The sequence below is a fragment of the Schistocerca gregaria genome, chromosome 9 (assembly GCF_023897955.1).
Source record: "Schistocerca gregaria isolate iqSchGreg1 chromosome 9, iqSchGreg1.2, whole genome shotgun sequence".
NCBI lineage: Eukaryota > Metazoa > Arthropoda > Insecta > Orthoptera > Acrididae > Schistocerca > Schistocerca gregaria.
The window spans coordinates 249,672,847-249,680,174 of NC_064928.1; the positions used below are offsets into that span (position 1 = coordinate 249,672,847).

Consider the following 7,328-nt stretch of genomic DNA (forward strand, 5'->3'; position numbering starts at 1 on the left):
GATCCACATTTTGGTCGACTGCCCTTACCGTTTGGCCCTTCGTCCTAAATACCTTCTTTGCTCAGGTGTCAGCGGACGATCTTCTCATGGTTCCATCTATTCTCACTTTTCTTCGCGAAAGTGGTTTTGTACTCAGAGGTTTAAGTCCTTGAATTAGTGCCTCTGTGGCTATGTAGTCCTTGACCTCGCCTCAGCATTGGCTAGTTTCTCCACTTCTTTTCCCTACATTTTTGTGTGGTCTGTTGTGCTGTTTATTCCCATTTTCTTCTCTTCTCCCAGTGGTGTCCCTGTTGTGTTGTGACAATGGTAGGGTGATGGTGTCAGGATGGGTTAATACTGGTGATGGTGTCCCTCTGCATGTAATGTTTCTGGGGCACCCCCTGCTCTCCCCATTTCCACCCACCCACTCCTGTTCCTCTTCCTACAGCCCTGACGTCGCTTTTCACTCTTTATTTGCATGTTGTCCCGTGTCCTTGACTAAACTGGACTGTGCTGGACTGGACTAGCCTGTGCTGTGCTGTTAGTGTACCTCCTCCGATTATTTCTGCCATCTTAGATCATGGGACCAATGATCTCTCTATTTGGCCCCCTTCCCCAAATCAACCAAGCAAGCTACTAATGGCGACACCGAAAGAGGAAGAATAACCAGTGTTCCAATATCGACTGAGTAGCACTGCTGCATGACATTAACAGTACATACGTATCAGGACAGCCCATGAGTCGCTGCTTCAGAACTGTTTATTCTCCCTGTTTTAATGCCGCTAATAGTATACGTCCGTAACACGAACAGCGCTCTACGCTAATTTGTGATCGCTCCATCGAATGGTAACCTAAAATTGCGCTGTGAGAATCATTTACTTCATAACATGGAAGTAAAGCAAAAATTTCCGTTGACACTATGCATGTATCGTATAAGCAGCACCATTTGGATCGATTACAGCCACATTTTGCAAAAACTAAATTGAAGATAGGTGCCGAAACGCCAGAGATACTGCACCTGATGCCTCTTAGGAGAGATCCATTCAAATATGTGTCTCGCTCTTGGATTTGTACGTGATAATTTCGGAGTATAAAAGTTGGCAGTAACCGTCCGGAATATCTTTAGAAATTTGATGATATCCATTAGGGGACAGACTACAGACTTGTTGGAAGGCACAGTGTTGGTGTTTTACAGTGTTTGGTTGAAATCATTCAGGGAAATCGCAGAAATCATCAAGCTAGTTAGCTACCTGGTTGTTGGATGTCAGCTTCTATCGGATTAGTCCAGTCTTTTACTATTTTGTTATCTCAGTCGACGCGATGGTCAGGTGGGAGACGAATCTTGTGTATTGAATACAGCGAAATATTGTAGGGAAGATACAAGTAGTTGTACTCCTGAAACTGATTCTATGGGAAAGAGGAGCCAAAAGGTTAAAAGAGCTACATCTGCATCAACTACTACATGTATTTCTACAGAAATACTCATCAAACCACAATATAGTGCGTGGTGGAATGTACCTTCTACCATTGCGAGCTATAAACTCTCCTGGTCCACTAGTAAATAGAGCGAGGTACTCGCTTGTTGATCGAACTTAGCAGTAACAAATTTAGTGCCACGACCCTGAAGTGCTTCGATGTCTTCCTTTAATCTGATTGATTGGGATCCCAAACACTGATACAGTGTTGAACAATGAGGCGCACTTGTGTCCTATACGTGGTGTCCTTGACAGATGAGCTAAATTTTCCTAGAATAATCTCAATAAAACGTCGACCATTCGCCTCCCCTATCACAATCCTGACACGCTCGTTCCTTTTCATATTACTTTGCAGCATTTGGTTTTGATTTTTAAGGAACGTGGCTGGGTCAGGAAACTGCCAAGACTGAAACTTCCTGGCAGGTTAAAATTTTGCCGAACCGAGACTCTAACTTGGATTGCTTGCTTCCCTTGGGCAAGTGCTTTACCAACTCAGCTACTCAAGCCAGAATAACAGCGGTCCTCACAGCTTTATTTCCGCCAGTACCATGTCTCCTACGTCCAAAAATTCACAGAAGTTATCCTGCGAACCTTCTGTAACTGGCGCTCCTGGGGCACTCCTGGGGCAGTCGATATTGCTGATACATGACTTACCCACAGTCTGTGGATGTTCAAACACAATGGGATTTTTCCCCCTACTCAACCGCATAAACCTCAGACTTTCTACATTTAGAGAAAGGTGCCATTCATCAGGCTACTACTGGAAATGTTATCTTGCATCCTACCAGTCTCTCAACCACGACAACTTACCGTACAGTACAACGCCATGAGCAAACAGAAGCAGATGGCTGCTCAGACTGTACCTCAGTACATTGGCATGTATAGGGAACAACAGTGGGCTCATCACGCTTCCATGGGACACGCGTTATGATATCCTTGTCCCTGGTGTAGAGGACAACTTACTGGTTTGTATTACTCAAGCAGTCTTCAAGCGAGTCACACATCTGGAAACCTATTCTGTACACTCACATCTTCTTTAAGTCTGCAGAAAGCTAATGAGTCGAATGCTTTCCGTAAATCTGAGAATATGGATTCAGACTGCTACTTCAGCCGTGGTTCACAGAATATCTTCGCGAGGAAAGGAAAAGCTGAGTTTTACACGACCCGTGCTTCCTAAAACCATGCTGATTTGCGAACAGTATCTTGTCTGATTGAGTGAAATTATGTTCGAACTCCAGCCTTTATCAATACGCACAGGAAACCTGCGTGAAATGGTTTCAGGAAACCTGGGAATATAGTATTCCTTTTGCCTTTACTCATTACCCCTTGGTCAATGTTAAATAGCTTAGATTGCACGTTCTCCTGTTTCGGCCATTTGCATCACACGCCATATGGATACCATATTCCAGCTCGACCTATTATCAGCTTGTGGGCCTCCCTACGTGTTGCTTTGATGCTGACTCGGTTCGCGAGTGCGATATTCAGTTGTGCCGCGACTTTCGTAGCTGTCGTCCTCTGGTTTTCCGCCACAGTCGACTTCAGTGACCATCTGTCATTACCACTCGGCATCTACTTTCGTCCGCGTTGTGCCTTAGTGGATGATGCCTGCTTTCCTCCATGCGGAATGTGCTTCCGGTATCACACACTAGATCTCGTATGGAGCATTTCCGACAGACTTCCTTCCCAAACACAGTTCGTGAGTGGAACAGGAAGTAGCAGTACAAATATGTATGGATACAGATGGGTGTACATTGTACTTTGGCTCTCGTCAGTTTTGTAGCATCGCATCTGTAAGTGATTTTTGCATGTATTCAATTGAGAATCTGGCACACAGATGTTACTGTAATGTTTCAGGAAGAAGAGCTCAGTATCTTTTGTCTTGTTTCATTCATTTACAAAAAAGCGTGGTGATAAACTTGTTTCCTAATGCGCCACGTTCCCTTACTAACCATCCTGAAACGTCCCCTCAGAAAAATTTATGAATTACTGTGCTGATAAACCTCTCACATTATTTGATTTTCAAACAGTTGATCAAAACTGAACGTACTCAGACATTTCTCTCTTTACTTATTCTGATCAACACTAAACTGACAAACAATATTTTTAGCGCAACGCAATCACTCTCAATCCCTACAAAAGAATGGCCCTGAATAACATTAACCTATACCTTTCACGAATCACTTACCTCACAAAAATCTTCGTTACTCGAACTACTGCAACACAGCGAGCGCCACTACTGTCAGCTAAATAAGTTTCTAACTACTGAAGGCACTAACTACTGATACGCATAGTTAGCAAATGAATGTATTTACCTTAATAGTGTTCAAAAGTCATATACGTAATCAGTTCATGACATCCAGTCTTAAAAATTTACTGTCTCTGGTGGACACACCTCTAGATCATCCGCTCTCAAAACTCTGCCATCTCTCCTCCCACATCCACCACTGCTGGAGGCTCACCTCCAACTGCGCAACGCTACGCGCTGTTCACATCCAACTGCCCAACACTAAAATAGCGAATATTCCAAGAATGCCAACCAGCCACAGACTGCACACAGCAGTCAGTGATTTCCATATAGAGCGCTACGTGGCGTTACTAACATAAAAACTTAAACAGCCTACTTACAGTCCTACGTTTTTTGTCCACTGATAAAGCGGTTAGTGTCTCACTAAATGACTTGTCTTGCCACCCTGTCACACGCGCTCAACTTAGAATTTTTTTGATTACTTTCGATTAGTTACCAGCAAAAACCTCATTGAGACTAGTTTTTTTTTTAAATCTTGGATATATTTGCATAGTATTCAATTGCAGTGACTACCACATTTTAGATGAGCAATGTTCTATGTTATTGTGTTCCGGTTTTTATTGTGACTTCCTTTTCAGGAACCTAAGTCAACAATATGTCTAAATTCTTTGTACAAGACGTCATGAGTGCTTGCAACACAACACGATGGCACGGAATGAAAAGAACTCTGCTCTGGGAAACATCGGCAACAAATGACATGAACTTACAACTTACACCTTACTTGGGTGGCTAACGAATTTGTTATGAAAAAATTACATAGTGACTTGCTTTTGAGAAATAATCTAGTGGAGTTTAGAAAATTAAACCAGCTTTCTAAAAATTATAATATGTAAGTCGATTTGCGCATTCACTAGCTTCCTGGAGCCAGAAAACTTTCCCAATGCAAATTAGGCATAGTATTAAAATAATTATGGTCATGTACAAAAACCATATTCAGGAAGTTAAATATATAATCGCACTTCCCAGTACTCTTTTAGAAACAACCTAAACAATATATACTTCAAACAAATGTGCATGCAAAACAGGAACCAACGGATCACTCGTCTGATGAATTGTGAATCAATCGCAAATAACGGTAGATAATAAACACTGACAAACTGTTAAGCTCTCTGTTAAGGAAAAATGTGAAGGATATGGTTACGCAATTCATACCTGTTGAAGAATTTGAAGGCAAAATTTCAGTAACATTGCCTAAGTAGCAAAGTGAAAATGAGTTTTACATTTCATGAATGTGAGGTGCTTAGAGGCACTGTACAAATGTTATATAACAAAAGCATGATGATAATATTTTAGAAATGTCGAAGTTTCCCATTTTTTTCTTCCCTTCCTTTAGTATCTATGCCGTTACTTTCCCTGTTAACTGCTTTGTTTGCAGTTTACTATTGTGTTGAAGGTAAAGTCACTCTTTCAATACTGTACTAAGGTTTCACGCATTATACGTCTTGTTATACATCTAATTTCGGAAGAAAGTATACCTAAGAAACCGTGAAAATAATGCCGTGCTCAATATTTTATCAGTTACACTTGTTACTTGTAGTGTATTTTAGACATTTTAATTGTATTGTTCATTTGTACTCCACAACCTGTACTGATCAATAATGAATTAAAATTTACTAAGTTAAAATATCAATAAAATTTCTTAGGTTTCCAATTCATCTGACCTTAATATGTGCTGCCAAAAATTATCTTAAACAGTGGAGTACCTATAAAGTCAACTTGAGGAGTGTTGCGTCGTACCGCTTCCTCCACTGGTAATCCACAGTTCAAACTTCACTACGCAGTGACGGCAAAAAAGTTACATGAGCATGTTAAAGCGATTTGCACGACTAATTTACAAAGGTTAGAAAACGTTGTTAAAATCCTATGACAGTGGCAATTAGTTCATTAGAAATAAAGAAAACTAAATGTTCAAACAAATAACACACAAATTTGCAAATAACATTTTGGAAACCACTTTCGGAAACAAATAAGACTAAATGTGTAAACAGCTTTATAAAAGGTTTTCATCTACATCGACCTGATTACTATGCTATGCACAATAAAGTGCCTGGCAGAGGGTTCAATGAACCACCTTCATGCTGTCTCTCTACCGTTCCACTCTCGAACGGCATGCGGGGAAAAACGAGCACTTAAATTTTTCTGTGCGAGCCCCGATTTCTCTTATTGTGATCATTTCTCCCTATGTAGGTGGGTGCCAACAGAATGTTTTCGCAATCGGAGGAGAAAACTGGTGATTGATATTTCATGAGATCCCGTCGGAACGAAGAACGCCCTTGTTTTAGTGATTGCCACTCCAATTCACGTATCATGCGTGTGACTCTCTCCCCCTATATCGCTACACTAAAAAACGAGCTGCCCTTCTTTGAACGTTTTCGATGTCATCCGTCAGTCCCACCTGATGCGGATCCCATACCGCACAGCAGTACTCCAGAATAGGGCGCAAAAGCGTAGGGTAAGCAGTCTCTTTGGTAGACCTGTTGCACCTGCTAAGTGTTCTGCCAATGAATCGCAGTCTTTGGTTTGCTCTACCCACAATATTATGTGATCGTTCCAATGTAGGTTATTTGTAATTGTAGGCCCTAAGTATTTAGTTGAATTTACAGCCTTCAGATTTGTGTGACTTATCGCGTAATCGAAATTCAGCTGATTCCTTGTAGTACTCATGTGGATAACTTCATACTTTTGTTTATTCAGGGTCAATTGCCACTGTTCGACCCATACATATATCTTATCTAAATCATTTTGCAAGTCGTTTTGATCATCTTATGACTTTACAAGACAGTAAATGACAGCACCATCTGCAAACAATGTAAGACTGCTACTCAGATTGTCTATGTCGTTAATATGGATAAGAAACAGAGGGCCTATAACACTTCCTTGGGGAACGCCGGATATTACTTCTGTTTTACTCGATGACTTTCCGTCTATTACTGCGAACTGTGACCTTTCTGACAGGAAATCACGAATCCAGCCGCACAACTGAGGCGATACTCCGTAGGCTCGCAGTCTGATTAGAAGACGCCTGTGAGGAACGATGTCTAAAACCTTCTAGAAATCTAAAAATATGGAATCAGTTTGACATCCTCTGTCGACAGCATTTATTACGTCACGAGTATAGAGAGAGTTCTCACAAGAACGATATTTTTTCATTTATGAATTAATAATAGCCAGTGGCATACGATTTTTGCTGGGGCTGCCAATGAGTAATGTCCCAAATGATTTTTTCCCCATGATGTGGGAATAACATTTGGAGCATATCCTCACACACCCAATAAACCTCTTCTCTACCGTTCCCGTGCATTGGCAAATAAAACAGAGCTCGCACGGAGATACTTAGGTGTTAATTTTTCCCTCACTTGCTTTTCAAGGCTGAGACAGTCAAATAATTGTTTGTATGAACATTCATCCAAGCAATGGAGTGTGAACTGCGGAGTTACGTAGATGGAAATGATAGTGTCTTACTGACGACGAAAAAAATCTCTCCATTAGCGGTCGGCCAATTTTGTTAGTCACAAAGCATTTCGGGTTGTGAACTAAAACTTCCGGTGTCAATCACAAATTTTGGCTAA

The 7,328-nt window shown here is 41.2% G+C and overlaps 1 protein-coding gene across 3 annotated transcripts in view; it reads left to right on the forward strand.

Moving 5' to 3' along the window:
• Positions 1-5,414, forward strand: part of LOC126291724 (F-box/LRR-repeat protein 7-like) — a 63,799-nt gene extending 58,385 nt beyond the window's left edge. For 2 of the 3 annotated variants that reach the window (XM_049985390.1, XM_049985391.1), the window contains exon 3: positions 4,338-5,408. The gene's annotated coding sequence lies outside the window, so the exon portion shown is untranslated. Of the gene's footprint in view, positions 1-4,337 lie in introns of all 3 variants that reach the window. The other variant, XM_049985389.1, reaches the window with a different exon arrangement.
• The last annotated feature ends 1,914 nt before the right edge of the window (positions 5,415-7,328 follow it).